The sequence below is a fragment of the Cynocephalus volans genome, chromosome 18, assembly GCF_027409185.1.
Source record: "Cynocephalus volans isolate mCynVol1 chromosome 18, mCynVol1.pri, whole genome shotgun sequence".
Classification (NCBI taxonomy): domain Eukaryota; kingdom Metazoa; phylum Chordata; class Mammalia; order Dermoptera; family Cynocephalidae; genus Cynocephalus; species Cynocephalus volans.
The window spans coordinates 4,304,982-4,318,026 of NC_084477.1; the positions used below are offsets into that span (position 1 = coordinate 4,304,982).

Here is a 13,045-nt window from a genome sequence, read left to right on the forward strand (position 1 = left end):
TGTTGTTGTTGTTTCTTGTCATCTTCGTCGCTGGGTGTCCGGCGTCCGAGTTGACCAGCTGGCCGGCCACGCCACGCCCCGGTGTCTCCGTGACCCTGAGGGGTGGAGCCAGTGGCCCCGGGTGTCCGCCTGTGGCTCACCCGTTTCTTGGTCTCTTTTTCTTTTTCTCTTTCTTTCTTTCCTGCTGTTGTTTTGTTTTCTTCTTTCTTGTCGTCGTCGTCGTCGTCGTCGTCGTCGTCGTCGTCGTCGCCGCCGCCGCCGCCGCCGCCGCCGCCGTCGCCGTCGCCGTCGTCGTCGCCGCTTTTGCTGTACGCCTTAGTTTGCTCGCCCGGCACGTGTTGTGGATCGACATTCGGCGGACGTGCCCGAGATGGGGTGGCACTGCTTCCTTGAAAAGATTTTCTTGAACGGTGCGATGCTCACTCGACTCCTCCCTTTTCTCGTCTTCTTCAGGTCACGGTTTCACTTGGCTCTGCTGTGAGGCTGCCACACGGAATGAGAACCGGAATGCCCGAGTGAGAATTTGTAAGGGGTTTGTTATTGGCCAGCCCGGCGACTGTCCCTCCGAGAAAGTCTCGGAAGAGAACGGCCCTGACCCGAAATTTAGGGGTCTCGTTGACAGGTACGCTTTCACACTGGTCACACGTTTAAAACTATCAAATAGTCACATTCTTATAGTTATCGTATAGTCACACGCGTACACGCGTACCCTCCTGGCGTGAGGAAGGGGTTTGGGGAGGCCTAGCGCGACCTGGTGACGGAAACTGGGACGAGCCAGTCGATTGCTCGGGGGCAGCTTGGAGGGGTGGGGCATAGCAAACAAAATTCATACTTCTCTAAGGGCGGGCTGATATGTAGCTTTTAACTTCCTTCTGGGGGGCGGGGGAGGCGCTGAAGACCCGAGGGGGGTTTTCAAACATCACCATCTTCTAAGCGATTCGAACTAAGCTGTTTGAACTTCATCGATCCACCTAGTCACACGGCGAGCGGTTTCACGGAAGTGAATTGTGCATGTTGTGAAAGTGGGGCGGGGGGGGGCCGCCCTATCACAGCTCTCCGAGGTTTCTCCCCTTCTCCCGGGTACCCGACGGCCCCGGACCCATATTGTAGCCTCTGTCTGAAACCCTGAATCTGAAAACTTCCTCTCCTGTGATCTTTCTTCCCCAGGGCACTTTGCCATCGTCGTCACCCTGACCGTCGTCCACCAGAGAGGGTGAGGCTGACCACGCGTCCCTGCTCCCGACGAAGGAGTGGCCGCTGCGCCGCCGGGACCGAACCGACGCACGCTCGCTGGAGTGCTCCGGCCCCCCGGACGCTCTGGCCCGACCCTCCCTCTCCTGGTTGGGACTGAGGGTCGCTGGGGGGGGGCCTCTCTCCCCCTCCGTGTACACCTTGGCTTGCTGCGTGTTTCTTTCTGGGTGGGAACGGAGGGCGGTTTGTCTCGGACGGGATGTGTACAGACGTCAAATAAACCTCACAGATGTCCATAAAACGAAAAAGCGAACACGTGCGTCCGGAACCTGTGTCGATCGGACGGGTGGTATTGGATTTGGGGGTTCCGTGAGTCATGGTGACGGGGCCGGCCGATTGATACGACACACGAGATGAACGTCGAGTGTGCGGATGGATGGGTGGATTTCACGGACGCGGAGAGAGACGGACACACCCACGCACCGGGAGGGGTGGAAACACCTGAGCTCCGTCCTGGGGAAGCGTGAGTAATTCGGCAGGAGGAAGGGTTCCCGCTGCTCGTTGCTGGGCCTTCCTGACCTCCTGTCTCTCCTTTGAGACTGCAGACTGACAGCGGAAAGCAAAACGCCAGAGGCGAAACCGAAACCGAGAGCCAAAGCGCAGGGTTCTGTCTCTTTACCGGTACGGGGGGTGAACGAGAAGTAGAACGACCGTGGCGACCGATGCTCTGCCGCTACTGCCGGTGGACGGGGTCGCCCGGCAGCCACCCGCTGGCTTCCCTTCCCTGGGATCTGACGACCACGGATCGTTTCATAGAAATGCAGTCATCGTGTGGCGTGAGACCTCAGATGCTGTGACGCCTGCCACGCTTCTTTCCCGGAGTGGGATGCTTTCTGGGCTCGGTCGTGTTTCTGCCCGCATCGGTGCTGTGGACGGTTACAGACGGTGCACGGGGCTGGCCGGTTACTCGGTTGGTTAGATAGATAGAGCGCAGCCTCATCGTAAGCCCGACGCGTAAGCCCGACGTCACGGATCCGGATCCCCGTACCGGCCAGCCTGGCCTGCCGCTCACCACCCCACCCTGCCCCACCCCCACCCCCACCAAATCAAAACGCACATGCCACGCCACGCCACACCGTGCCATGGAACGGAACACGGCATGGCAGGAGAGGACAGGACGGGAAAGGACACGACAGGACACGACAGAACAGAGTGGAACGGACTGGAACGGAACAGGGTGAACAACCGACACAGATTCTTGGCTGGGCCCAACTTGACTAACTTGACTCAGTTCTCCTGAACCTGGACCCGGGTTGGGCCCATCGGGGGACTGCGAGACAGTGAGCCGAGATGCCGGGTACCGACCACGCTTTATGGAAGGAAAGCGATCTGCTGGGCTGCGCTCAAAATGGAGGACAGCACCGGGGCTGGAGGTGGGAGGGCTTATATAGACTGTCGGGAAAGCCGACGTAGAAGCGGGGAGGGGTTTGGTGCTGGTGTGGAAGAGTTTCTATTCCTCAGAAACCACAGGGTTTCTCGTAAGGGAGAGGCCGGTGGCCGTTTTGTGCGGAGTGTGTGTATGAGGGTGCCGGTCACGCCCGGAACCTGTCACGGAAGACCTTGTGAGACCCCGATTGAGCAGAGAACCCTGCTAGATCAGCGTATCGAGACATCCGCTTCCACCCCGACCCTTCCTTTCTGGTCACGCTCCTGGATGGCCCATGAGGTTTTCCAATATCTGATCGCCCTGGCCAGCTTTCATCAAGAATCCTGTTAGGTCGCATTAGCCAGACTCCCCCTTACCCCCTGGTGTACTGGCAGTAGAACTAGCCGTGCCTCGAAAATATCCCATCGCTGGTGATAACGGCCAGACCGGACGTGACCCGAAAACGTACGATCGCCGGCCGAGGGTTGAGTAGATGAGGGCGGAAAGGAGGCCGGTGCCTGAGGAGCCACGCCCTCTTGCGGAAGAAATAAAGTTTTCAGAGAGGATGCATTCACCCCAGGCGGCGGCCGTTGCCCGCTCTCACTGCCGTTCCCCCAGCCCCACGACGTTCCCTCCCTACACATAAGGTTACCCATTTATGTTGAGGGACGCCCCAACCCCTACTGACCTTAACATATACATTCTGCTTCTGTACCGATCGCTTGCTAAAATGAATGGGGGAATAAACAGAGTAGCACGGCCAACGCCATTTTAGGTGGCTCTGCCATTTTAGCCTGGAAAGTCCCTATGGGGAATCCAGGGTGGGGAGGGGCTACGGGGCTAACCACAAAATTAGCTTACGTACCGCTGGCTTGCTTGCATTGGCTAGATTATGTCGGGCGTGAAAAGTCCCGCCTACCTAAAAATAAATGCTGCGAGAGGTTTCAACTAGGGGCTGCGCTTCTCGATTGGCCTGCGTAGCCCTGGCTGACAGAAATAGACTCTTTTCCTTTTCCTATCACCCGGTTCTCGTGGGCAAATTTCTTTTACCCGTCGGGCATTGGCCATAACATGTAGAAGCTGCTCTACCCTTCCTTATGGGAAAATACACGGGAATCTGACTTGCAGGAATTCGGGTCTGGTCGGTCTATGCTAGAGGCCTATGGAGGCAGTGTTGAGGGTAGGGCGTAGAAGACGCCCTGAAAATATCTGCGAAAGGCAGTCCCACCTAAGTCTCCCTCGGGAATCCAGCATCGCCCAGTGAACTGAGGAAGTACTATGTAGGACTGGCATGTGGCCCCCAGGAGTTGCGTTTTCCAACATCCGTGGGAAATGCCACGTGGAACGAACGCCCTTTGAGGAGGGCGAGAAAACATTGTTGGATATCTCTGTGAAAAAGACTCACGAGAGGTTGCCCGTGCAGAAGCTAGTTTACCACTGTGGGAACGTGCTACAGAGTAGGCACCGGATATCTAACTTGCGGGAGTTATGGTTTGGACGTCCTAGGGGAAAGGCCTATGGGGGCAGTATTGAGGATAGGGCGGAGCACACTCCTTGAAACGCTCTGCGGCGGAGAGTCCCGGAAACGTCACCCCTTAGAACCCTCCGTCACTCAGTTTACTGGAGAAGTGTTGTGTACAGCCGGAACACAGATCGATCCCCGGACGTTCCTTTTTCAACCTCTATGAGACATCCCGTATGGCACAAAGGCCCTTCAAACAGGGTGAGAAAACATTACGGAATAGGTTGCTGAAAAAGTCTGATGTGAGGTCAGGTCGCCCTTTAGGAGCTAGGTTAAGTTTATGAAAAAAACCACTGGAATGTGCATCATCACACATCTAGCTTGCGCGAATTAAGGTTTGGAAGTTCTATTTTCAAAGGCCTCTTTCCCAGGTTGGGATGTTTTCTGGGCTCACTCGTACTTTTTTCTTTCTTTTTTTTTTTTTTTCCTTTCCTTTTCTTTTTGTGCCCGCATCGGTGCTGTGGACAGTTACAGATGGTGAACGGGGCTGGCTGGTTATTTGGTTGGTTAGATAGAGCACAGCCTCATAACCCCCATGTCACGGATTCGGATCCCCGTACCGGCCAGCCGGGCCTAACGGACGTGACCTAAAAAGGTACAATTGCAGGCCGAGGGTTGAGTAGATGACGGCGGAAAGCAGGCCGGTGCCTGAGGAGCCACGCCCTGTTGCAGAAGGAATAAAGTTTTCAGAGAGGAAGCATTCGCCCCAGGCGGCGGCCATTGTCTGCCCTCGCTGTCGTTCCCCCGAGCCCCACAACGTTCCCTCCCTGCCTTCCCCTCCCCTCCCCGCCCCTCCCCTCCCCTCCCCTGACCTCTCCACGCCTCGCCGGGCCTCGCCTCTCCTCTCCTCTCCTCTCCTCTCAGTCGGCCCACAGTCATACTGGAAACACCCATAAACGAAGGCACTCCCACAGGTGGTCTCATGTCATCTCGTGACTGAATCATGCCCCTCTGACCGCACCTTAACTTGCAGACCTCGGTCGGGTTGTTGAGCCTCTACCGTCATTTCCTTCACTGTAAAATGGAGACAATGATAATACTTTATTTCAGAGACTCACAAACTTCTTCCTCAACCCCCTACCCCCACCCCCTAGGAAGGAAGGAAGGAAGGAAGGAAGGAAGGAAGGAAGGAAGGAAGGAAGGAAGGAAGGAAGGAAGGAAGGAAGGAAGGAAGGAAGGAAGGAAGGAAGGAAGGAAGGAAGGAAGGAAGGAAGGAAGGAAGGAAGGAAGGAAGGAAGGAAGGAAGGAAGGAAGGAAGGAAGGGCCAGATAGTAAATATTTTATACATTTTACACTTTGTTGAGATTAAAAATCTAGTAAAATGGAAAATAAATAGGTTAACAGTTAAACAGGTAAAAATTAATGCTGCTGCTGCTGCTGCTGCTGCTGCTGCTGCTACTACTACTGCTGCTGCTACTGCCAGTACTACTACTACTGCTACTGCTACTACTACTGCTACTGCTGCTGCTGCTGCTGCTGCTGCTGCTGCTGCTGCTGCTGCTGCTGCTGCTGCTGCTGCTGCTGCTACTGCTGCTACTACTACTGCTGCTGCTACTACTACTGCTGCTGCTGCTGCTGCTGCTGCTGCTGCTGCTACTACTACTACTACTACTAAAAAAATTGTAAAAATAAAGCAACCAACAACAGCAACAACAACCACGATGATAACGATGACATCACAAACTTCCACAAGGTTTTAACACATGAAATTCAAAATGGAATAATGCCACGAGTGTCGCTTTTGTGATGTGGGTCTAAGAATGAGAAGAATGGATGTCCTTTGGCTTCACTTCATTGGCTGCCATCCACACTGATGGCAGATTTTTACCACCGTTGGTTCTGACACACACGGGGAAGGATTTCTCCTCGGGTTCTACGGAGTTACTTGTCTCCACCTTGAAGATATTCTGGCCTGCTGCGGTGGTTGTTCCTTGTGGACTGTGCGTGGAGGCTCGTTCTGTACCCGTAGTCGCCCTCATCCCCGAAAAACGGCTACTGAGCGGGGTGTCGGTGACATCTGTTTTGTTGGATTCATCGAAATGAGAGCTGGGGGGAAGGATTTTGACTCATCCACCCTGCTTTTCATTTTACTTATTTATTTTAATTTAAGTTTTGGAAAATTCTATCTATCGATGTACGGTGTAGTTGTTTTCCGTGTCCCTTTCGCGGTTCCTCTACCCCCCTACCACTCCCACATCAATGTCCTATCTGTTGGCTTGTCTTAAAGAGTTCAAGGAATTGTTGTGATTGTTTCACGTTCTCCCCCCCCCCCCCCCCACACACACTGTTTGTTTATTACTTTGTTTGGTTGGTTGTTTTTAGCTACCACGGATGAGTGAGTGAAAACGTGTGGTGCTTCTCTTTCTGTGCCTGACTCTTTCTATTGTAAACAGTCCTGCGATAAACATGGGAGCACAGTTAACCCTTCGACGTGATGATTTCCATTCCCCGGCTATATTCACGGCAGTGGAATAGCCGGGCCGTATGGTAGGTCTATCAGAAATCGTTTGAGGAAACTCCGTGCCGTTTTCCGTAAAGGCTGTACCGCCCTGCGGTCCCGCCGACGGTCTACGAGACTTCCTGTTTCTCTGCCGCCTTGCCGGTATTGATCGTTCTCGGTTTTCTGGATATTCGCCTCGAGAACTGGAGTGAGATGTTATCTCGGAGTGGTTTTGATTTGCACTTCCCGAACGCTGAGGGGTGTGGATGTTGTGCCCTTTCTTGCATGTGTGTGCTGGCCGTTTGTATCTCTTCCCCTGAGAGATGCCTGTTCTGCTCCTTTGCCCATTTTTTGCTTGGGCCATCTGGTTTTTTGGCTGTGAGTTCCTTGTGTATTCCGGATAGGAATCCTTTGTCAGATGTGTACATTGCAAATATTTTCTCCCACTCTGTTCGTTGTGGTTCCACTCTGGTACCTGTTTCTTTCCTTGTGCAGAAGAAGCTTTTTAGTTTGATGGAATGTTTTTCCTCTGATCGCCTGTACCTTTGGGGTCCTATTCATCCCACTCCCAACATTGGACAGATCGTCATCTAGGTGAAAATATCAATAGACCGACACGAGATCTAGGTGTTACTTGAGACCGATCGGACTTGGCTGGTATCTACAGAACGTTGCATCTGACAACCTCAGGATATCTGGTCCTCTCCTCTCATCGGCACATGAAACGTTCTCCAGGATAGACCACGTGTTCGGTCACAAGTCAACTCTCAGCAAATTCAAAGAAATGGGAATTATCCCATGAATTTTCTCAGATCACAGTGGGTTAAAATTAGGAATCAATAGCAAATGAAACTCTGGAAGCTATGCAAACACAAGGAAATTAAACATTCCACCTAACGACATAGTTGTCCGAGAAGAAATTAAACAGGAGATCAAAAACTTTATAGAAACTAATGAGAATACTGATGCATCCTACCAAAACCTGTGGGATGGGATGCTACAAAAACAGCACCGAGGGGGAAACTGATCACACAAAGTGCTTACTACGGAAGAATGGAAAGATGGCAAGTAGACCACCTAAGACTTCTCCCTAGAGAACTAGAAAAAACAAGAACAATCCGTACCCAAAGTTAGCAGATGGAAGGAAATAATTAAGATCAGAGCTGAAGTAAACGAAATAGAATAGAAACCCCCCAAATGATACGAAAGGTCAATGAAACAGAAAGGTTGGTTTTTTGAGGGCTGGCCCGTGGCTCACTTGGGACAGTGCGTTGCTGATAACACCAAGGCCATGGGTTTGGATCCCATATAGGGATGGCTGATTCGCTCACTGGCTGAGTGTGGTGCTGACAACACCAAGCCAAGGGTTAAGATCCCCTTACCGGCCATCTCAAAAAAAAAAAAAGAAAAAAAAGTTGGTTTTTTTGGAAAGATTACTAAAATGGACATCACCCTGCTATTTGGAATGCAATATTGACATTGCTCTCAACATTCTTAACTCTTACAACAGCCCATGTCATCCAAAGGCTGAAAGCCTTCCATTTCTTTTCTCTGGACATACTCCTTCACCCCTTGCCTTGGAGCACGATTGAATGAAGTCACCATCACTAAATGGCTTTCTTTGCTTGGCTGTGACAAATAAATGAGCCACTTGGAAACTTCATTCGGCTGCAGCCTCATTTTCATTGTTTAATTTTTGTGAAGAAATTTCATCGTGTACGAGGAATAGTTCCACACACGGCTGGCTACTTAGTTCAGCTGGTTACAGCAGAGTGTTATAACACCAAGGTCCAAGGGTTCGGATCCTCTCGCCGGCCAGCCTCCAAAACAAACAGACACACAAATGAAAACAAAGCAAAGGAGTAGTTCCAGGGATGATTGCCGACTCAGATAATTAGGGACATCCCGTCATCGACACATTATAAACTTTATGCTCCCTGTGCCAGCCGCCTGCTGCCGTGCCCCGAACCCCCCTCCCCTTCCAATTTTTCCTCCAGTTTTAACCTCTCAGATGAACTTTGGTTGCCCTGTGGGAGACTGCTGGAGAGAGAGAGAGACAGACAGAGAGAAAGAGAGACAGAGAGAGAGAGAGAGAGAGAGAGAGGGGGAGAGAGACAGAGAGACAGAGAGAGAGAGACAGAGAGAGAGAGAGAGAGAGAGAGAAAAGAAAGAAAGAAAGAAAGAAAGAAAGAAAGAAAGAAAGAAAGAAAGAAAGAAAGAAAGAAAGAAAGAAAGAAAGAAAGAAAGAAAGAAAGAAAGAAAGAGAAGTAAAGAAAAGTGAGCGGGAGGGCCGGCCCGTGGCTCACTCGGGACAGTGTGGTGCTGACAACACCAAGTCAGGGCTTAAGATCCCCTTGCCGGTCATCTTTAAAAATAAATAAATAAATAAATAAATAAACAAACAAACAATCAATCAATCAAACAAACAAACAAACAAACAAACAAATAAATAATAATAAAGAAAATTAAAAAATAAAGTGAGCAGGGTATGATTTTAAAGGCTAACCTTCTCCCTGCCTTTCACTTGTCACGACAGATCCTATGGTCATTTACAAATTATGTTGACTATCCCCTTTGGACTTCTTGACAGGAATGAGAGCAAGAAGTTTGCTGAACCCCGGGAACTTCCTTCCTTACTTCTGTCACAAAGACGGTTTTGAGGTTTGTTCTACACTGGAGTGAAAAGAGACATCGCCCCAAATTTGCCACGGGAAGCATTTTTGTCCATGCAATTCAGTGACGTGAATCACATTCACTTTATGGTCACGTTTGCTCTGGCAGCCATTCCCCCCTTAACCCACTCATTTTGCCACCAACCCACTCTTCTTTCGCAGGTGCCTTCTTCACGTCTGCCCAGCTACCTCATTTGGGGGGAGGGGAGGTACATGCAATCACTCGACCGGGCTGCTGCCATGAGCGTGTGGAAGGGGGATGAAGATCTCTCATGGGAACCAGACGGGAGAGTGAGTGAGTACACATCCTGAAACTTGAAGACGGATGATGTGAAACTGTACATACATGTCTTAAACTAAGATACAGAAGGGAAACAACCCTGCACCTAGAGCAGAGCATCAACAGCAGAGAGTGCTGGGATCACCATCCAGGGCGGTTGTGTTTAAAAAAAAAAAAAAAAAAAAAACATTTCCTGCTAGGCCTGGGTGTCCTTATCGCTTCGATCCTGTGTTGGAACTATGAATAACTCTAACTCGCCAAGAAAATCTGTTTAGCATCTCCCTTTGAGGCGGCCAAAACTCCCCCCACCCCCTTCGCCTGCCCCAGGCTGTGACAACATGCAGCTCGGACAGAAGCAGAGCATTTTGCATTTGAATGAAGCGATAGAATGAGGTGCCTTTGAACTGATGGACTGGACTTGGGCAAGTCGATTTGGGAACCAAGGCAGGCTAGGGTTTTCGTTTTATAGGGCGAGCTAAACCCCTATCTTATAGGAAGTCATGCACGGGAGAAACATGATTTGGTATTTCCTTGTACGCCTTGTGATTTTGATGTTGTTGAAAATTAGACATTTGAATCTAAGAACACGGCGGCTGTGGAAATCAGATTCTGAGATGACAGGATGAATCTCATCGGGTGTTTTATGTATTCGGCAGAAGCGTTCAGCTGTGGTATATATTTTCCAGTCAAGGGACGATATCTCCTACCGGAACATCTCAGCTTCTACAGTGGAGCAAATTCCTGTGACGATTCAGTTCTTTAGGTTCTCTGCTTGAAAAATCCTGTAAATGGTCCTTTACTCGGGGCTCTCCTTAATGACTGAGTGAACAATTAGTATCTATATACCTGACTAAACCTCTTCCCAAGCTATCTACCATGGTTCATATTTTGGGTTTGATTTCTTTGTTGCTGTTGTTTTCTTTCTTTGTTTGTTTGTTCAATCGTAATATTTAAAAGGGAAATCCTCTGGGTCGCCTAACAGTCAGTCAGAGGTCAGCATCTCAGCGTGAGGATTACAGGTGAAATACAGAGAACCTGTGCCACTTTTATTGTTCGTCCAAATACAATGCACGGGGTTGATAGAAGTTGAAGATCTGGTATGAGTGTTTGGGAACGGTAGATGACAGACACTAAAGCCAACCTCCCCCCCCCATCACGTAACCAACCGGTCCCGTGGTGTAATTCTTGGGTTTGGATCAGGCTCGAGGGGCTGTCCTTGCTTGCGTTCTTTCCTAATTCTACCTGTAACACTGAGGCCCCAGTGTGGAGAGTGAGGGGTCGGTAAGCCGACTCTGCACCCTCTGATGTCCCACACCATTTTAGGAGAATCTCACATGTGGTGAGATTTCACAAACGCAAAAAAAAAAAAAAAAAAAAAAAAAGAGTTTGTAAAATAACCAGCTGTATGAAAAGCTGGAGCATGTGATGGTGGCAGAGAGCTTGCATTTTCAATATTCCTCTCGCAATATTCACAATGGAGTGTTCTATTGCACGGTTAGAGAAACATATGGGTATTTTTACGTGTTGCGTATATTTTACCTCGAATTGAATTCTAAATATAGGGTAATGAATAGAATCTGTGCACACCTTTCAAGAAATGAATGAATGAATGAATGAATGGATGGATGAACGAATGAACGAATGAATGGGCATGTGCTGTGTCTCGAATTTCTAAATTGCCTCACTCCTATAGGTGGCTGTTTTTAACGTCCAATCCTAGACTTTCCCAGTTTGGTCCCCAAAGAAAGAAATAGTGATACACACACACACACACACACACACACACACACACACAGAGGCTTTTAAAAGAAAATAACGAGGGGCTTTTAAAGAGGGGGATGAGGAAATAATACAGCAGGAGAGAGGGGTCACATGAGTAGCTAGAGCTTCATGCAAGGAAGGTCCCAGGTGCAAAGCCTCGCCGTGATTCCATCTGGTTCATGCTACTGTCATTCCCTATCTCAGGGTGTGGGTCGTCCATGCAAGTGTGTAACTCCTGGCTGCCATCTCGTCCCGTAACCAAGAAAGAGGGAAGTCAGAGGAATGCATGCCAAGAAAGAATAGAAAGTCTTTAAAAACTCCTTTAGAGCCCTTGCGGTTTTAGGTCCCAATATGGCTTCTGTCCAGCTCACTCCAAGATCGTTGCCAGAACAATCCTCCATGCACACAAGCTCACGACAGAATGCTAAGCCAGAAAAGAATCAAGAGCTTTCATAGCAGGCCTATAGGGGACACCTCCTGAGAAGCTTCCTCATGCCTCGTTCGAATTCTTTCAGCGTTGTCTTTAAGGGCCGAAACTATCATGACCCCCCAAGCCTGGCCTGTCACTCCAAAGGGCCTACCTATTTCCCTATATGTGTCACGAGGTCAGGTCATATCATCACGGCTAAGGCTTTTATGAGCAAAATAGGCCAGGAAGGCACCATCTTAGTTTTCTGCCACGATCAGACCTTCCTTTTTGTGTCCCCCTTTGAAAGGGCTGAATGGGAAGCAAAGCTAAACTGAAAAGAATTTGGATAGGAAAAGTCAAAAAAGGAAGGCATGTCTCTCTCTCTCTCTCTCTCTCTCTTTCTTTCTTTCTGGTCTTTCGTTCTGTCTTTCTTTCTTTCCTTTTCTCCCCCTTTTCTCTGACTTCTCAAAACCTCCCGCTCACTTTTCAAGGCAGCAATCGCAGTATGGGTTTGGTGTTGTTTCTCGGGTCTGCTTACTTAAGTTTCCTCTGTCTTTCTGTCTTTCTTTCTTTCCTTTTCTCTGACTTCTCAAAACCTCCCGCTCACTTTTCAAGGCAGCAATCGCACTATGGATTAGGTGTTTTTTCTCGAGTCCGCTTACTTAAGTTTCCCCTCCCCCTTCACGGATGGGTGGATGGAGGGATGGATGGATGCGCGTACGCATGTACGTACGTATCTACTCAGTCTGTTATTTAGTTATCATTATTTTTATTTTGGATTGGACACGTTGCAGAAGTAACCAAAGCTGTTGCCGATCTGTGTTGCAGATGATGCCTAGGTAGACTGTGCCTGACCTCAGGGACGGGAAAACTCATATTGAGAGGGCCAATAATGTACACGTGTGTGTATAAGCTTTTACCGTAGGAAACTGTTTCCTCCTTATGAGAAAAAAATAGCTCACCAAACCCCGAACCGGTGTGTGGCAACATATGCTATGCTACCTTGGAAATGCAGTTGATGTTGCTGCATAGGCTCTAAGGGCGCCATCTCATGGTAATGAACTCGGGGGGGGGGGGCGGGGCGGGGCGGGCTGGCTGGAGGTGTCATACGGCAAGGCCTGTTTGTTCAGATTTCTCTCCATTTCTTTGAGTCTTACTTCCTTTCCTTTGGGTATAAAGCAGTACCCCTGTGGAATGAGGCTCTCGTGACCTACTTCAGGGGAAGGCCATCTATGTTTTGTGGCCTGTGTAGGGGCAGAAAGGCGTGATAAGCTTTCCTCGTGGGTTAGGTTAGGGAGAGAAAAACATAACGGATCTACTCAGTCAATGCTTTACCTCACACGG

General features: G+C 49.7%; 1 long non-coding RNA gene across 1 annotated transcript; it reads left to right on the top strand.

Moving 5' to 3' along the window:
* The first annotated feature begins 465 nt into the window (after positions 1 to 465).
* LOC134366362 (uncharacterized) lies at positions 466 to 1,499 on the top strand. The gene is made up of 2 exons (XR_010022306.1): positions 466 to 622; positions 1,168 to 1,499. It is a non-coding gene; the product is annotated as an uncharacterized LOC134366362 (long non-coding RNA).
* Positions 1,500 to 13,045: the final 11,546 nt, after the last annotated feature.